The sequence below is a fragment of the Podarcis raffonei genome, chromosome 13, assembly GCF_027172205.1.
Source record: "Podarcis raffonei isolate rPodRaf1 chromosome 13, rPodRaf1.pri, whole genome shotgun sequence".
NCBI lineage: Eukaryota > Metazoa > Chordata > Lepidosauria > Squamata > Lacertidae > Podarcis > Podarcis raffonei.
The window spans coordinates 54576597-54596055 of NC_070614.1; the positions used below are offsets into that span (position 1 = coordinate 54576597).

The following is a 19459-nucleotide window of genomic DNA, read 5'->3' on the forward strand; positions in this document are numbered from 1 at the left end:
AAGATTCCTGACGGAGGATCACGCAAGCTCTGTTTGAAAACCTCCAAGCAAGGAGAACCCGCCAACTTCCAGGGGAGTCCATCCCGCTGTCAAACAGCTGTTACTTGTCAGAAAGTTCTTCCTAATGTTTGGAATCTCCTTTATTGTCTTTTGAATCCATTGGATGGGTTCTTATTGTGGGGATCAGTGGGGTTAGGCGCAGGGGGAGTCCCTCCCCCAATCCCTGGAACTTTCCCCCAAACCCACTTACAAGGGGAGGCTAGGAAAAGTTCTTCCTCTAGCAAACAGAGTGCTACAACCAGACCCAGGTTAAGCTAGCTAGCAGTAGCACCCCAGTAACGCTTCTTCCCATTTACGGCTTGGCTCACTTGCTTAAGTTGCCTGTTAGCTGTTCTCTCTGCTTGTTGAGAAACGTCACCGGTTCATTGCATCAGAGAAAGCTTCCGTGGAGCAGAGCCTGTTTTGTTGGCTCTACATTAATTTTGTATGTGGGGGTTGATGGAGACAGGGAAGCATTCCTGTCTTGCTTTTGAGGTGCGGGGTTTGATGCTCCATTTGGCCTCTTGGTTCTCATAATCCTTCTACCCACTTGCAGAGGCCTTGTGAAGTTTGTGACAGGTAAAGGTAAAGGGACCCTGACCATTAGGTCCAGTCGTGGCCAACTCTGGGGTTGCAGCGCTCATCTCGCTTTACTGGCCGAGGGAGCCGGTGTACAGCTTCCGGGTCATGTGGCCAGCAGGACTAAGCCGCTTCTGGCAAACCAGAGCAGCACACGGAAACACCGTTTACCTTCCCGCTGGAGTGGTACCTATTTATCTACTTGCACTTTGACGTGCTTTTGAACTGCTGGGTTGGCAGGAGCTGGGACCGAGCAACGGGAGCTCACCCCGTCATGGGGATTCGAACCGCCGACCTTCTGATCCGCAAGTCCTAGGCTTTGTGGTTTGTGACAGAATAGGGTGCTAATGCCACTCCAGTGTGCCGGCCATTCCCAGAACCATCCTCAAACACTAGGAGGAGGACATTCAATCCCTGCTTGCTGTTCCTGTTTTTCAATGAGATTTGAAAACACTAATCTGACGTAGGCGGGAAATGTTCTGTGGGTTTGGAGGCCATGCCTGTTTGGGGTGGGAAGACTGTAGGATGTATGAATTAAAATGTCACTGGGATTTTTTCCTGGTCCTTGTCCCTGCCCTGAGGCAAGTGAAGGATTCTGTGTTCCAGTAGCAGAAAGAATACCATAATGCTGACTGCCCCCTCCCTCCTCAAATCCCCAGGGGTGTGACGCTCTGGAGTCTCCTGATGTTGGTGGAGGCAGTGCTGGGTGTTGTTGGTGGGGTTTATCATTTGTTCCAGGTCATCCCCGAGCAACCGAGAAGTTGGGAGGTGGGGAGTGGGAGCATAAGATACGTGTCCCTTGTTGTCAGGAGTTATTTTTAGGAGAATGACCGGTCCTTCGTCTATGTTCCAAATACACAGAAACATTCCCGATCCGGGGGTGCGTTGGGGAAGAGGGAGAGTGCAAAGTTGCTCTGTCTCTGGGTCCTATGGAAGGACAGGCTGTTGTGTTCTCCTCTTGGGAGCACAAGATGGGTAAAACGACACCGCTTATTTGGGTCAGCTGAGGTGGACGTATACAGACGAGTCCCCTTCGTATAGCGGTTGGGCAAATTTTCTGGTATCCGTGGAGCGTGCTGCGGCCTGAAACCATTCCTGTGGCTGATTGTAAATGCTTCCCAAATACTCATCCATTGTTAACAAGGTAATGGAGGCAGCAGTGCTTGGTGGGTTGTGTCCTGGTGCTGTGGAAAGTGTTTGGCTTTACACTGAACAAAGAAAAACGTGTGTTGTATTTGTGAACTTGGATAGTGGCAGTGCTCTCGCCCCCCCTGCTTTGCCCATGGCATGTTCTTAAAAGCTTGGAGGTTCTCCTAATATTCTCACAAAATGTCATTTTTTTATTTTTTAAAAGGGGTGGATAGGTTTCCAGGCTCTCTGTTCAGAGAGGGGCCCTTCCACCTGACCTTGAATCCTGCCATAGTTTAAACAGTCCAGAAGCTGTCCAGCTTGGTGCTGTCTAATCCCTCAGGTGGCGCAATGGGTCAGTGCTTCCGGCTGTTAAGCAGAAGGTTGGTGGTTCGAGCCCAGCCAGGGACGGCTGTTGTGCTGAGGGTTCCAACTCTGTGATCATATGATTCTATGAATATTTGGGAGAGAGGTTAGGGGGGCGGGGAATGTGACTGCTAAATTCTAGGGAAATTGACTTTGTTCTAAATTATGTTCTCCGTTTCCAGGAAAGGCCATTTAGCCTACTCTCTACCAGTGAGAAGAATCTCTGATGCTGTATTTGTGGCATTTTGGGAACTGAGGAGGGTTCCCTGCCATCCTATATGACCTTAGTTCTTGCCCTCCCCTTTCCATGGGATGTTAAAGGCCTGCAGTGACCAAGGACAGGGCAAGTGCCATGATTCAGTGGTAGAACATCCGCTTTGCATCCAGAAGGTCCCTGGTTCTGGTGGCATCTCTGGACAGGGCTGGGAGACAACCCCCTCTCTCTTTCCAGAAACCTTGGAGTGCAGCTGCTGCCAGTCAGTGCAGTCAGTACTGAGTGAGACGGACTGCTGGTCTGACCCTGCTTAAGGTGGCTTCCTATATGCTTGCTTTCCCATGCTGGGTTGTGTGCAATAGCCCCTTCTTTCGATTTCTTTATGGAGCTGCCGTTCCTTTGCTTCTCCCCCTACATCGCGTGGCTTGGCTCACTTCCTTGAGTTGCTCAGGCTGGAAGCAGCTCTCGCAGGGCGTCCACTTTTCCTCTCGGCACCCACTGATGTCTGGGTTGCTTGGGCGGAGTGGCAAGGGAGGAGGCTGGTCCCCTTGGGCTCGAGGCTGGACCAGATGGCTTTTGACTTGGACCCTGTGCAACTCTGTCCCAGGTATGGGTGGCCAGGTATGGTCTCTCTTGCTGTGGCAGTTCCTTCAGTTCTGCTTGCGGGTACCTTGGCGTAGCCTTCTGTGGCTGAGGCTGCTGAGTTTTACACCCAAACGTCTAGGAAAAGCCTCCGCTCTCCCCCACCTGTTGCCCAAATTGGTTACCAAACATGGATTTTGGAGTTTCTCCTTTTCCAACACCTTGAACTTCTTGTGCTGCTTTTTTGACAGGTTTCCCCAATTGCCTTGGTGTGTGTGGCCATTGCCTCTTGTGTGTGTGTGTGTGTGTGTGTGTGTGTGTGTGTGTGTGTGTGTGTGTTATCTGTCCAAGCCGTTCCCATCTGCCTTGGCCTGTTGTAAGCAAAAGCCCTCCTGATCCTGTCTCTCATGACTGCTCTTTGAGGTCCAGGCAGCTGATCAAATATCCCCTGCTTTGCCAGAAAGCCTCTGGGTAGAGGGAGAGCTGCAATGCCCCGGCAAAAAGCTTTGCTCAGCTAGCTTGGCATGGGAACTCGCCTGCTTCATCATGCGCTGCACATTGCCTTCCCTGTGAATGCATGGACAGTACAGAAAAACAAATCCACCTTCTCTTTCTTTCTCTCCTCCTCTCTCCTCCCCCCCCCCCCGTTTCTGTGGCCAGTTCTGCAAGTCAAGGATCTGTTTCACCAGTAGCAATTAGGTCTGCTGTGTGTCTCCCTATGGTGTTTTCCTATAATACTGGGCTGCAGTTGGGAGGGTGCTCTTCAAGGTGGTGGCTGTCCTGCTGTCTTGGCTGCTGAGGGGGTCTGGAGGAAAGTGATTACGCCCCCCGCCCAGCTTGCTTTGTGAAGAAGGTCTTGTGGGTCTAAGGCACCTTGCCTTGCTTCAGAACATAGCCATCCTGGTTAGTAGCCATAGATAGTCCTCTCCTCCATGCATTCGTCAAATCCTGTTCAGGCATGACCAAACTTGGCCCGCCACATGTTTTGGGACTACAACTCCCATCGTCCCTAGCTAACAGGACCAGTGGTCAGGGATGATGGGAATTGTAGTCCCAAAACATCTGGAGGGCCAAGTTTGACCATGCCTGCTGTAGATAGTCTTTGACACCTCCAGTGCCCCCCTCTTGCCCCTAGGTAACCCCACTTCCCCCTTTGGGAAAAGCTGGTGTAGAGCCCTTCTCCCCAGGCCTCAGTTTCCCTGCCTCTGTCCAGGAATGGGGAAGGTTCTGTGAATGGCTGATTTGTCTAGTTTTGATGGGGTGGGGGAAATCCAGCGTTGTTCTCCCTTGCCCACGTGTGGCTCCTTCACAGCATCCCAAGCAGGCCCTAGGAAGACAGTGGTTGCCTGGGACTAGACATTGCCTACTGTTAGACTCGTCCTGCCAAGGAGAAGCGAACTCTTCTTCCTGGACGTCAGTTCTTTGCTCTCTGCATAAATACTGGGAGTGCCATTTGATGTGCGCACACGGCAGACACAACAGCTGCCCTGGTGTTCCGACTGGCTCCTCCCCAGCTGAGTCAACCCTGTCATTCCACAGGCTGTCAATCCTGCCCCCTTAGAGGTTTGTGGCACTGTGAAGTCCTGGCCCTTCAACTCGACAAGGAAGCGATCTCCATCTTGCCCTCTCCGTCTTCATCTTTCCCTTTCTCCTCCCTCTGCTCCATCAACCTGAGTCAGAGGTGGTGATGTGATTAGACTGTGTCGGACTAAGACTTCAGAGAGACCAGGGTTCGAATCCCCACTTACCCATAAAGCTCCCTGGGTGACCTTGGAGGCCAGTTAAAGCCTCTGAGCCCAACCTGCCTCACATCTTCTGATGTTCTTATCCCTTTGGCCTAACACGGTTGCTTTCTTTCGGCACCTACCTGAAGCTTGATGAATGTACTGGGATCATTCTGAGGCAGACTTCCTGGCAGCCCTGAGAGGCTTTCTCCCTAGTAAAGTCATGCAGAATCATAGAATCATCGAATAGTAGAGTTGGAAGGGATCCCAAGGATCATCTCTTCCAACCCCCTGCAATGCAGGAATACGTAGCAATGCAGGAATATAGGGATAGAACCTGCAGCCTTGGCAATATCAGCACCAGGCTCTCACCAACTGAGCTATTCAGGAATGCAGAGGGACCTTTGGGCACCCTGTGGGATTCTCCCTTGCGGATGGCGGTGGTAACACAATTTCCCCTCCTTTAAAGTTTGTAACATCTGCTGCCACAAACTGAGAAGGGAGACTCCAGTGTGAAATTGGTTCTTGTCAGGGAGTTTGATTCTGTTTGTTTAGACCTGAATCAAGATATCAGTTTTGTTTTCCTGCTACAGATGTTGACTTAGCATTGTAAAGGTTGGGTGATTTGTGTTAACCGGCAATTGCGAATGGCCAACACATTTGATGTGTATGCATTTTGAACTTCACGTAGAGTGGGTGCAGATGGAATTTTTTGCATTTGATAGCCATTTGGCTCCACTATTTACAACTCAACCCCCCCATGGACAAGTGTGTGTGCGAGAGAGAAAGAAAGAAAGAAAGAAAGATTAGATAAGATCTACTATATACTTTGGAAAATGGATTGTCAGTTCTCTGTGCAGTTGGCCAGCTCTTGAGATACTGTCACCAAACTTGGAGTGAGGGTCTCAAGGTGAACGCCATTTTGATTCAAGGTGGTGTCACTCAATTTTTGGTGTGACCATTGCAAACTCACAAATTACATTATCCGTTTTCAAAAATAACATTTTTTTGGTTTCTAAAAATTCCTGGGCAGTGCCCAGTACTCCCGTCTAATAGTTATTTAATCTGCCCATTGAGGATAATGCCTCATGCATCTGGAGTGTGATCTAGTCCACAAAAACCTTTGACACAATACTGCTCCAGGTGCAACAAGGATGTTTGTTATGCTTGCCCAGTAACTCAGTATAACTTCTGGGCGGCTGGGGAAGTGGTGCCTTTGCTTCCTTACTGCACTCTGAAGGGGCCTTGCTTCTGTACCAGCCCCATTTAAGACCATTAAGAAAGCCAAATTTCACATTATCCTGTGGAGAGGGAGACCTGTGTGTCTGTATTTGTTGGATGATTCCCACCAAATGGCCTATAATTTTTCAGGGTCCTCCAAGCCTTTGGCCACCCACAATTTATGAGTTGTTTCCCCTCGGCTAATGCTAAACTCCACATGGGCTTATACCAAACCAAAAGCTGCAAGTCATAGAATCACAGAATTATAAAGTTGGGAGGTCAATTGGGGTTCTGGCACCTGCCGACATCTGTATCAAGAGTTCCTGAGAGCTCAAACCTTTCAGCTGATCGTCATATGGATTTATTTAACAAATCTGTGGTGAAGTTAGAGACACCACCTTGCCGACAAAGGTCCGTGTAGTTAAAGCTCTGGTTTCCCCGGTAGTGATGTATGGAAGTGAGAGCTGGACCATAAAGAAGGCTGATCACCGAAAAATTGATGCTTTTGAATTCTGGTGCTGGAGGAGACTCTTGAGAGTCCCATGGACTGCAAGAAGATCAAACCTCTCCATTCTGAAGGAAATCAGCCCTGAGTGCTCACTGGAAGGACAGATCGTGAAGCTGAGGCTCCAGCACTTTGGCCACCTCAGGAGAAGAGAAGACTCCCTGGAAAAGACCCTGATGTTGGGAAAGATGGAGGGCACAAGGAGAAGGGGACGACAGAGGGCGAGAAGGCTGGACAGTGTTCTCGAAGCGACCAGCATGAGTTTGACCAAACTGCAGGAGGCAGTGGAAGACAGGAGTGCCTGGCGTGCTCTGGTCCATGGGGTCATGAAGAGTCGGACACGACTAAATGACTAAACAACAACAACAACAACAAGTGTTGAAGTTAGAAGGGGACATTTGAGTATTTTGGTCATTTCTGGACAAATCCAGAATCAGAATACCTGTGGGCACTCCCACCACAGGTGGAAAAGGGTGCCCCTTTCCCCACAGCCCCTCCAACAGCTTGGAGAGGATTGTGATGCCACGTGAGCAGCTTGGATTTGCAGGATCCTTGGACTTGCAAGTGCCTGGCCACTTTTGAGAACGCCTTAGAGATGTCTGGAGTTCATCCCTTGGCCTCATATTTTGTGTGTGTGTGTGTGTGTGTGTTAGAGGTGTGGGAGAGAGGCAGGCAGGCTGCTGCACGGCCCTCTTCCGGCTGAAAGATGGATGCTTCACTTGCGCTTTTTATTTATTTATTCAGGGCGTGTGTCTTGTTTCCTACCAGCTCTGTGATTATGGTAATTAACACGACTTGATGGTCCAGAAGCTTTAATTAAAGGCTTATCGCTGCCTTTCCTGCTGAGTTGCATGCGTGGTTTCTCTGTGCCACAGGAGAGGCTGAATTGACTGCCAGTTTATAGCGATAGCTGCAGCTCTCTCTCTCTCTCTCTCTCTCTCTCTCTCTCTCTCTCTCTCTCTCTCTCTTTCTCTCTCTCTCTCTCTCTCTGTGTGTGTGTGTGTGTGTGTGTCTTTGTATGAGCAAGAGATGGGTGTGGGAGCAGAAGGCTGTTTCCTGAGGTCAGGATCAGCTGTTGTTTCTACAGGAGCAAACAGACTTAGTGAGAGGCATGTTGTGAACTAAAATGTCACCGGTCCAGAATACAGAATCTAAGTCAGATAGCCTGCTGCCCTGTTAAACTCCCCTGCAGTAAGGAAGACCTCTGAGCATGTTCAGGGTGCATTTGTTGGTCCATCAGCACAAGCTAAGGGGCATAGCTAAGTGGCTGGAAAGCCTGGTTTCCCTGAGCAGGCCTAAGCCCCTGGACTTCTCAGGAAGCGCATGGATATCCTTGTGCTATCTCTTGTGTGCTGTCTGTCTGTGTACTTTCAGGTGCAGATATGGAGATACGGCCCTGGTACAGTTTCATTAAACAGTGGAACCTCAGGTTGCAGATGTAATTCTGTGGCGGAGGCACGTCCGCAACCCGCAGCCTTCGTAACCTCCAGCGCCGCGTCTGCACACGCATGTGACGCGATTTGGCGCTTCTGCGCATGCGCAAGTGGCGAAACCCAGAAGTAACTCTTTCCGGTACTTCCAGGTTTCCCGTGATCCGCAACCTGAAAACGCGTAACCCAAAGCGTCTGTAACCCGAGGTACCACTGTGATTTATTTAGTGCTAGCCAGAGAGTGATGTGGACCCTGCCCCAAAGACAAGATAGTTGAGCAAGGGAGAAAAGAAAGCCATTAAAGAAAGTACTTTTTCACGCAGAGTTAAACTATGGAACTCACTCCCACAGGAGGCAGTGACAGCCAACCTCCCCCCGCCCCTCATGGCTTTAAAAGACGATTGGCTTTTTTAAAAGGGCTATTGGTGCTACGAGCCACAATGGCTATGCTCTGCCTTCACAGTCAGAGACAGCAGTACCTCTGAATACCAGTTCCTGGAAACCGTAGGAGGGGACAGAGGCTTTTGGGCTTGGTCCTGCTTGCCAGTACCCCATTGGGGCAGCTGGTTGGCCCCTGTGAGAACAGAGTGCTGGACTAGATAGGCCTCCTTTGGCTTGATCCGCCAGGCTCATCTTACGTTCTTAGAAGTCAGGAATTAAAAACCGAGTGGTGAGGAAGAGGCAGAAGTCATCTTGCAGCGAAAGAGCACACCAGGTGAGTGTGTGGCTTCTTGAAAAAGGCCTAAGGAGCACAGGCAAGGCTTATTCCTTTCCCATTTCCAAACACTCTTCCCTTTTGCGGAGGTGAGTAGATAGATACCTGGGATCCTTTTGGCCTTAATCACTCCAGGTGTGTTGGGAGGTGCAGGCACACCCAAATCTTCCGCAAGACTCTTCCACGTGGCTGGGGCAGACTTTGGGAAAGGCTGAACACAAAGCCAAGCGGAGCTTGAATGTGTGTGTGTGTGTGTGTCTGTCTGTCTGTCTGTCTGCCTCTTCCCTTCTTGACCACCATGGAGCTGCTCTCTGTGGTCAGACATGGAGCATGAAACCTCCGTTTGCTAGCTCTGTGCAGAGAACTTTCGCTTGTTTTAAAAAGTAATGCCACCAACCCAAAGCTATTGTTGTTACAAGATCTCCCTTTCCTCCTTTCTCCGTCCAGAATGCTTCTGCAGCCAGAAGGGGCCCAGGATGGGCTTGTAACAGGATTGCGGCTCAGAGCACAGAGCTGAAGCAGCAAATGGTTTAAACATACAACCCTAAGCTGCCCTGCAAATCTCTGCTTGTGGAATCAGGAGGGGTGGGGGTGGGCAGGAAGGTGCCTGCCCTGCAGAGGAAGGGGAAGAGGCTTTTCGGGGGGGGGGAAGGCTTGCACCACAGAGTGCCTGGGAACATTTTCAGGCGCTGAATGGAGGAGGTGAGCTTCCGCCTGCCCCACAGTGTGCAGTGGAGGGTGAAGATTCAGGCAGGTGGGGGTCTCAGCCAGAAGAGGGGCTGCTGTTAATAACAGGTAGGGGGTTAGGATGCTGAAAGCTGGGGTCAGAGTTCGCGGGGAGGCGGAGGGGCTTGGAAGGCGTTGGAGGGAGGTCCATCTAAGCCAGGGGTCAGCAAACTTTTCATTTTTTTTTCCATGATCAGTTTTTATTGATATTATACATATATACAAATAAACATATACAAAATCCAGTATAAAGGTTACACGTAATATATATCCACTCCAAAGATCATAAATATAGTTTTAGGCTCTGCCGAGCCTTGGACGTCCCTCCACTCCTTTGGTAAGTATCAGATATATTCTGTAGGCACGTATTTTATCTCTTCTAGCTGATAACCCGTTACTGTTAGAGCTATTCCGATCCCGCCAGTGTCTTTTTTAAGTTGGTTCCAATGTACATCCAATATTTAATCCAATTGTCATGAAATTTCTGTTCATCCTGATCTCTTATTCTACCCGTTATTCTAGCGAGTTCGGCATAATTTGTCAATTTAACCTGCCAATCACTTATCTTAGGTATTGCCTCCGTTTTCCAGTTTTGTGCTAACATAATTCTTGCGGCTGTTGTGGCATATAGAAATAGTACCTTATCTTCTTTTTTAATTTCTTTACTCATTATTCCTAACAGAAAAGCTTCAGGTTTTTGGGGAAACGTGTATTTAAAAAATTTTTTAAGTCAGCAAACTTTTTCAGCAGGGGGCCAGTCCATGTCCCTCAGACCTTGGGGGGCGGACGGCAGACTGTATTTTGAAAAATATATATGAATGAATTCCTATGCCCCACAAATAACCCAGAGATGCATTTTAAATAAAAGAACACATTCTACTCATGTAAAAACATACTGATTCCCAGACCGTCCACAGGCCGGATTTAGAAGGTGATTGGGCCGGATCTGACCCCCGGGCTTTAGTTTGCCGACACATATCTTAGCCCAGCCAAAGGCCACTTTCTTCTTCAACTCGACCAATCTCTTTGTTTCTCTTTTCCCACCTGAGTCATCTTTCTGGGAAGCATTTTACTCAAAAGCGAACGTTTTTTAAATAAATAAATTACAGAGCATTTAAATATTGCTGCAACGGACTGCCTTCATTGAAAGTGTTTAAGCAGAGGTTAGATGGACACCTGTCAGGGATTCTTGAGTTGTGATTCCTGCATTGCTGGGGGTTGGACTAGGTGGCCCAGCCCTACAATTCAATGATTCAGGTTTGTTGAGAGAAAGGTTGAGACCAGGATGGGAAAACATTTGGCCCTCCAGATGTTGCTGGCTGGGGCTGATGGGAATTGTAGTTCAGCCACATCTGGAGGGTGAGATTGGCTTCCCTTTCTAATGTGCTCAGCTGGAAATCTGGGCCTGGCCCAGCACTATTTAGTTTTATTTGTAACTCTATGAATGTTGCTCAAAAGCTGTGGCAAGGCTCACCAGTCTTTGTGGACTATTAAGAACATCAGAGCTATGGTTTCCCCGGTAGTGATGTATGGAAGTGAGAGCTGGACCATAAAGAAGGCTGATCACCAAAGAATGGATGCTTTTGAATTCTGGTGCTGGAGGAGACTCTTGAGAGTCCCATGGACTGCAAGAAGATCCAACCTCTCCATTCTGAAGGAAATCAGCCCTGAGTGCTCACTGGAAGGACAGATCCTGAAGCTGAGGCTCCAAGACTTTGGCCACCTCATGAGAAGAGAAGACTCCCTGGAAAAGACCCTGATGTTGGGAAAGATGGAGGGCACAAGGAGAAGGGGATGACGGAGGACGAGATGGTGGGACAGTGTTCTCGAAGCTACCAGCATGAGTTTGACCAAACTGCGGGAGGCAGTGGAAGACAGGAGTGCCTGGCGTGCTCTGGTCCAGGGGGTCACGAAGAGGCGGACACGACTAAACAAGAACAACACGAACAATAAGAACATCAGAACAATGTTTCTGAATGGCAGTTGCTGGAAACCCCAGGAGGGGAGTGTTGCTCTTGTGCTGGGACCCTGTTTGCTGGTTTCCCACTGGGGCATCTGGTTGGCCCCTGTGAGAACACAATGCTGGGCTAGATGCCCCCCCCCATTGGCCTGATCCAGTGCAGGACTCTTCTTATGGGTCACTCCCCTCCCTGCCTTCCCCACCCACATCCTGCTGCAGGCGCTGGTCTTCATATTTCTGCCATGAACAGAGGCAAGCATGGATTGTCTGGTTTCTGTCTGGGGAAGGGCGTTCCCCCACCTGCCCCGTGTTGCTTTCGTCCTGTGGCAAGTGCCTGGGCTGGCACCAGGAGCTGTGGGTTTTATTGATGCCTTTCTCCTTCACTCACTGCCTGTGGACCCAGATGAACTAGTTGGGCTGGGCTGATCCGGCTGGGAGGAGCTCTCAGAACAGGAAGGATCTCTTTGTTGAGATTCCAGTATGCTTATTCACTTATGCTAGTGCTCTCTCTTACACACACAAATATACACCCTTCAGGAATGCCAGCACTTTGGCTGGCCGCCCTTTTGGCTGGAGGAATGCAAATTGAGGGTCTAGAGTGAAGAAAGGGGGGGGGAAGGAAATATATTCTCCCTTCAGCTTGTTTTCGTCTTGGCCAAATTGATACTGCAAAAAAAAATAAATGTAAGCAGCCGGCCATCTTTGAAAAAAGAGCATTGTTTAAAAGCAAATGCCGCAGGCTGCAGACACTCTGGGTTGCTAAAACAGGGTGGCTCAGCAGTCAGCAACCTCATGGATCACAGCTGGTTTCCTGAGAACGTAAAGAGAGCCTGCTGCATCTTGTCTAGCATCCTGTTCTCACAGTGGCCACCCAGATGTGCAGCGTGGCAGGTAATGAGCCAAGATCTTGCCAAGATCTTCAGAAGATGCTCTGCTGTGTGCCCCACCAACATCTAAGGTTAGGCCTAAGTAGACAGGACAGGGGTGTATGGACGGTGGAGCTTTCTCCCTGAGGAATGTAAGAGGAAGATCATTCTCTCACAGCAGTCAGGCAGATGCACAGGGGGGGGGGAGCTGTGGGGACACCTTTAGACGCCTTTTGAAGACCACCTTGTTTCAAGAGGCTCTTCCCCCCACCGTGATAATTTATTCCCTCACCTCCAATGTCCTATTTTGTTCCAGCGCCCCAGCATTACGTTTTAGTGACTGCTGCTTTTTGAGTGTAGTGCCGTTTCAGCTTTCGTTCTTTGTTGCATGTTTTAATGTTTACAAGCTGCTTTGGGGCAGAAGGAGAAAAACACACTTAAAATAACTGATGTTTCAATGAAAATGTTGGCTAAGGACAGGATATCTTAGCTTGGTACATTTGGTAGGGCAAACGGGACTCCTGCGTTCCCCTTCCCGCTTTATGATACTGCAAAAGGATTCTGATTGGGATAGGGATTTTAAATGCATATATATTTAAATCAACCTTGGGAAGAGGAGGAAATGGACACCTGCTGACACCTGCAAGGTTGCTGGAGGAAGCAGCACTTTTTTATTTGCTAGCCAGTAAGTTAAACCCGTGTCCCATCCTTCTGACAAGCGACGTTCAGAGCAGTCGTCAGCAGTAGCATGAACATAGCAAAACACAACCATACGGGGGGTTGAGCTAGATGACCCTTGTGGTCCCTTCCGACTTTACAATTCTATGATTCCAAATCCCAGTTGCTGGAGACTGGGTGGGTGCTCTTGTGCTCGAATCCTTCTTGCGTGCACCCTGCAATGGCCACCTGTCTGGCCACTGTGAGAACAGGATACAGGACGAGATGGGCTCCCTTTGCAGGCTCTTCTGATATTCTTAAGGTTGTGATCTTCCCGGGGGGGGGGCAAGGTGCCCAGGCTCTGTTTGTAAGCTGGCTGGGTGGGGCGGAGGAGTTGCGCGCTTGATAGCCTCTTGCCAGAGCCTCTGTGCAAAATGCACGCCTGGCCTGTTTCATCTCTCTTCCCTTCCCGCTCTCGGTTGCCAGGGAACAGCTGTCTTGGCTAAAAATAATCCCTTTTTAGCTGTCATCGGCCATCATGTGAGCAAGGAGTTTTATTCCTCTATCTCTGCCCCCCTTGTCTTCCTTTCATGTCCTTGGGATCACATTGTGGGCGGAGAAGGCACACGTGTTATTGTGTTTTTAAAAGGGGCTCAGTTTGGGGAGGAGGGGGCTTTACCCTCATCCCACTCTATATTTTCTGCTTTCTCTGAAGATAAGCAGACTTGTGCTTTGACTTGCAGCTCAACCCCATATTCTACTTGCGACGCAATTTTCCTTTGCAGGAAAGAGTCATGCTGCAAGCTGCCTATTCTGGTGTTGAAGAGGGCCTATAAAACTCATTGGTCAATACATAGAACATAAACTCTGCTCCATGCAACAGACTTTCTTTTCTCTGTGCTGAACCTTCCAGGATTCAGCTTCATGAGATGCTCACGAGTTCTAGAATAGTTACGAGAGTGCAAGGAAAACGTGCTCCTGCCACACTGCTGGTCGTCTCCTGCTTGGCACTGGGGGCAGTCCAAAGTACTGTATTTTTCGCTCCATAAGATGCACCTGTCCATAAGATGCACCTAGTTTTTAGAGGGGGGATGCAAGAAAAAAAAACATAATTTAAACGGAGCGCTGAGCAGAGCCTGTATGCATCCCAGGCTCTGCTCAGTGCTCTCTTTCATGAGCTGCATGGAGCATGTGTGTGGCGCTTGCAGGCTTTTCCCTGAAGAGGGAGAAAGGCAGGCCTCTGTCCCTTCTCCCACCTCCCGCAAAAGCCCGCAAGAGCTGCGCTCTTATTAAAGAGCCGCGTGGAGCGTGTGTGCGGCTCTTGGGGGCTTTTCCCCAGGAAGGAGAAGGGACTGACGGGCTGCCCTTCTCCCTCCTCGGGGAAAAGCCCCCAAGACGCTCCACGCGTCTCCTTAAAGGGAGCGCTGAGCAGAGCCTCCCACCTGCATTCGCTCCATAAGACACACACACATTTCCCCTTACTTTTTAGGAGGGAAAAAGTGCATCTTATGGAGCAAAAAATACGGTACCTTTTCCTAGCTTTCAGTTTCGCCGCTGCCTGCGTGTTGGCGGCTTGCTATTGGGAAAGGAAAACTTGTGCTCCTCTAACCCCAAATGACAGCTATAAACAGGTGTGCATGCATGTGTGAGAGAGAAGAGCGCAGGGTGGTTGGGAAACCTACATGTTTTTATCTGCCGTGACTCAGCAGGCCTGGCCCAGCCCAGACTCACAACAAGTCCTTCAAGCGTAGTTCTCAGGTATTTTTCCAGATCAGCCTTTTGCCAGCCTGGTGGGCCCCGCCCAGATGTTTTGGACTACAGTTCCCATCAGCCTCCAGCCAAGCGCAGCCGATGGGAATCGTAGTCCAGAACACCTGGAGGGAGCCAGGTTTGCAAAAGGCAGATCTTGAATTCTGGCAAGATGGAGGCGCTGTGGATGACTAGCTCCTGTGTCTGAGAAATCAGTTGCTGAGCCTGGATGGGGTTGCCCTTCCGCTGAAGGAGCAGGTTTGCAGTTTGGGGGGGGGGTCTGGATCTAGCTATGTCCCTGGAGACTTGGGTACCCTCAGGGGCTGGAAGTACCTTTAACCAAATGCAGCTGGTTCAACAGCTCCTGTCCACTGTAGTCCGCTGGTGTCAAACTAGCTGGGTTCTCCTCCTGGTCCAACAGGTCTCTTCTCCCTAGGTTTGGCTGTTAAACTTGAGAGCCTGGTTCCCTGGCTTTGGGGGTCTGTGGCTGCCAGCGTTGGGCTTCCTGGAATAGCATCATTTGCTTGGGAGGCTTCAAAAAATGGTTTGTGAAATGGCCTCAGGGGATGTTCACACCACCGCTTCCATCGGCAGAACTGGCACTATATACAAGTGCCACATAATACCCCTTCCACATGTGAGAACTAGATATTTCAGTCTGCGGCCACCTACGCTTTGGAACTCCCTGCCTGTTGGCATCACTGTGCTCTTTTTGGCACCTGCTAAAAACATTTTTGGCTAGACAAGCCAGCTCAGGTGTTTAGAAAGCTGGTGCGAGTTTTAATCTGTTCTTAGTCTTTTATCATTATTATCGCTGTTGATTTTACTTACCGATAATTTTATTGTTCTATCCTTTTGAAGACCTTGGGCAGGTTTTTTTGTTTGTTTACTATCAAATTGATCAAAATGGGGTGGGGCTGGGTTCCATCTGAGTCCTGAAGAGCACCCAAACCAACTCTTCTGCTTATAATGCACACCTGTGGAAGCACTGCGGAAGTGCTGTCAGTGTTTCTCAACCTGTGGGTCGCCAGGTGCTGTTGGACTACAACTCCCATCATTCCTAGCCGGCATGACCAGTGGTCAGGGATGATGGGAGTTGTAGTCCAACAACCTCTGGGGACCCACAGGTTGAGAACCGCTAGGCTAGATGATCCTGAGGGTCTCTTCCAACTCTAGAATTCTATGATTCTATGATTTATCACTGGGGTGGGGAGGGTGGAAGAAGAGTCAGCTGGGGGGGGGGCCTGATGGTGGAGGAATGAAAACTATGAGCTCTGCTCAGGTGTCATCCAACCCCTTCCTTTTTCTAACATCTAGAAGCCCTTGGAAAAATCCACCTCTGTATTTTAAAGTCAGAATATGACATAAAATTGCCCCCTGGAATTCCAGCTTGGAAACACAGATGTGGGGGGTGAAGTTTCATTGTGGGGAGGAAGCAGAAGGAGCCTAGAGACTTACTCTCCTCCGCATCCCAGTCCCAGATATCCTGAAATCTGTTCAAACCCTGCGTTCAAACCCTGAGAACCAGTGTGGTGTAGTGGTTAAGAGCGGTAGACTGGTAATCTGGGGAACCGGGTTCGCGTCTCCGCTCCTCCACCTGCAGCTGCTGGGTGACCTTGGGCCAGTCACACTTCTCTGAAGTCTCTCAGCCCCACTCACCTCACAGAGTGTTTCTTGTGGGGGAGGAAGGGAAAGGAGAATGTGAGCCGCTTTGAGACTCCTTAAAGGGAGTGAAAGGCGGGATATCAAATCCAAACTCTTCTTCTTCTTCTTCTTTTCTACATCATGCAAATTCTGTGGGCTTGCTTAAGTGGCGCAACCCCGCCTTGTGGCTTTCGAACAGTGAAAACCGCTGCTGTTAAGAATGCCGCAAAGAGCTTGAGGCAGAGGCAGTAAAGCCTTTTTGCCGACCCTGCACCCTTGCAGGCTGAAATCGCAGCCGGCTCCTTTTGTTGCCAGGATGCTTGGGCTACCGGCGGCTACTGGCCACGATGGCTGTGCTTTCTCCCCTCACTGTTGGAGGAGTGCTGTGTCCTTTTTAACAGCCCTAGATGCTGTGTTATTTTTAGCAGCTGTATGTTGCATAACGTCAGGAAGACCTTTCTGACAGTAAAAAGCTGCTGGACGTGGAACGGACTACCTTGGAGGGTGGACTCTCCTGGGTTGGAAGATTTTAAGCAGAGGTTGGGTAGCCCTCTGTGGTACCTTCCTACTCTACAACTCTATGATTCCATGCAAACTTTAACCAGTATTTGTTCTGGTCCAGCAGAGGGACAGAGGTTTAGGCAGAATACTGCCTGACCTCTGGGAATCCTGCTAAACATCATTCCTGCCTCCCTGTCCTTAAAATTTCGCAAAGTGTGCCCAAGTTCAAATGTGTCCTCACAGCTTTAAGGGCTGGAAGCCTGCTCCTGTTCTTTTCCTTTTTTTGCGACGGTGGTTGTGGCAGCTGGGAGCCTTCAAACGCTGCTGCCTTGTGCGCCCAGGACTTAATTCTCTGCTTCCTTTGTGTTGAATGTGCAGAATGTCCCAACCCAAACATCCCTGGATTTGCCCTGCTTAAGAGCTCCGGCTGCGATTGGCAGATTAAAATCAGCAGCTCTGATGTCTTGCTGTAGGCCACTTTCCCCCTCCAGTAACCTGATCTTTGGAAGATGTCGCTCCTGATTTTTAGACTAATTGATCTTTTGAAAATGTGATGTTGAGCCTGTTTTTGCAGACGCCACAAATGTCCCTGACTGCTTTGGGGAGAAGAGGCGACATAGTTTATAGAATTAAGTCAGTAAAGAAACGTCCCACCCCCCTGCCACCCAGTCTCTCACAACATGAGAACTCTAATAAAGCTAAATATTGGAAGATTCAGAACAGGTAGCAGAAAATCCTTCTCTATGCAGAGCCTAGTTAAACTATGGAACTCCCACCTGCAGGAGGCAGTGAAGACCACTAACTTGGATGGCTTTAAGAGAGGATTAAGTATAAAGCTATGGTCCTATCTGTCCTAGGACAGATAGGGCCAAAATAGTTTCAAAATTGTATAAGGTGTTATTAGATAAGGGGAAATCACCAAAGGAAAGTTTGAAAGAATATTATTGGAAGTTAGAAATTCTGGAACAGATTTTAGATGAAGATTGGGAAAGAATCTTTCGGCAACCACCCTTCGTTGCCACCTCTAGGATAATCCAGGAACAAGAGTTGAAGTTGGTACAAAAATGGTATTATACACCTGTAAGGTTATATCATCTTACAAAATCTGGAAGTAAGAATTGTTGGAGGAAATGTGGAGTGATGGGAACGTACAGTCATATGTGGTGGGATTGTCCGTTAGTTAATGAATTTTGGAAACAGATTGGTATAGAAATACCGGGAACTGTGGGTAGGAAGGTGGGAATATCTAAATTAATGGTTCTTATTAGTCTGAGTGGCACCAAGTTAAAAACAAAAGAGGAATGTAAATGGGTAAAATTTATGGTAACTGCAGCCAGACAGGTTATAGTGAGTAATTGGAAAAATGCAGAAGAGTTAGGGGGTGAACCAATGGAGGAAAAAACCTGAATAATATTATAATTTTAGAATACCTAACTGTGAAGATACACAGAATGAAAGGGTTTAAGGTCAGTGAGAAAGAGGAGGATTGGTTTGAGAAGATATTGAATTACTTGGGTAGGCTTGAACAATTTGGGGCAATTAAAATGTTAAAAGTTAAATAAACCAATAAAATTGTGCATATGGTTGAATATGTTATTATGGATTATGTATACCTAATGTATCAGCTGCCTGGTGGGGTTTCACTGTTTGTGTTTTGGTTATTGGTAAAAAATTTTTTTTTTTTAAAAGAAAAGTATAAGGCTATGGGTGGCTCCTAGCCAGGATAGCTTGGCTTGGCTGCCACAGTTGGAAGCAGCTATTTTTCTGAATACCAGTTGCTGAAAACCACAGGAAGGGAGAGTTGCTCTCCTGATCGAATCCTGCTAGCTTGTTTCCCACTGGGGCATCTGCTTGGCCGCTGGGAAAACAGGATGCTAGATTAGACTGATCCAGCAGCTCTTCTTATGTTCTTATGAATGTGGACCTACACTTGTATGAATGTCTATTATTATCATTATCATCATTCATATTTATTAACTCATCCTTCACCAGCAGGAGAGCTTAAATGCCAAACAATCCAAATGTCACAATTTAAAGCAGCTAAAACAGATCGAAATCGCAGGAATGGGGTGGGCCCTAGAGACTGTTTTGGAGAAGCACACCTGCGCACATGCATTACGCATGACGCATCCTGGCCCAAGCTATGATTACCCTGCTGCTGGACAGCTATGACTCAATGTTTTGGTTTTCAGGTGGCAGGCAAACATTTAATTTAATCCTCTGCAGCTCATTCGTGGAACCTGTTTTAATGACAACTTGTAGTGCAACAGAAAGATTGCTTTTCAGCACGTCCAGAGCGATATTGGACTCAGCTACATTAGTACAGTATATGAAAAAAAGTTATAAATGTGTTATAACACTGTGAAACCAATAGTGCTGTAGAGCTGAAATTGGAACTTTGAAATGTTCCATTGTGAACTTTAAAACAGTTTTTTAAGAGCGTTTTTTATAGGTGTGTTGAAGCAGCCAATGTCTCGCTTCTGAGTACCCACAACCCAGAACTCCTCTCTATCTGACACAGGAAGGGGTGTCTCTTGGGGGCGACGGGGGGCACGTGTCAAATTGGCTGCTGGAGCACCCACATGTAAGAACAATTAGGCTTATGGGCAGCATTCAAAATTCACCAGGTGCTTTTTGCACCTGGCTATTGGCCACCTGCGACCAGGTGAAGATGCCCGGATGGCACCTGTTGTCTCCACCACCTGGAGGCGCCTCCCTGGCGATCCTTGGATCTTGACTGTTTTCACACTCTAGCAACACATCCTGTCGAATTCTGTCTGTGATATTTTATCTGCACAATCAGAACGAGTTTCAGGAACCCAAAAGTCATATTGACAAATACGACTTGGGAGC

At 48.6% G+C, this 19459-nt stretch overlaps 1 protein-coding gene across 2 annotated transcripts in view; it reads left to right on the plus strand.

Annotated features, from left to right (window-relative positions):
- Positions 1–19459, plus strand: part of KIF1C (kinesin family member 1C) — a 52477-nt gene that overhangs the window by 870 nt on the left and 32148 nt on the right. The window contains exon 1 of one of the 2 annotated variants that reach the window (XM_053361535.1): positions 1509–1762. The exons of the other annotated variant lie outside the window; for it this stretch is intronic. The gene's annotated coding sequence lies outside the window, so the exon portion shown is untranslated. Of the gene's footprint in view, positions 1–1508; positions 1763–19459 lie in introns of those variants that run through there. 2 annotated transcript variants of the gene reach the window in all.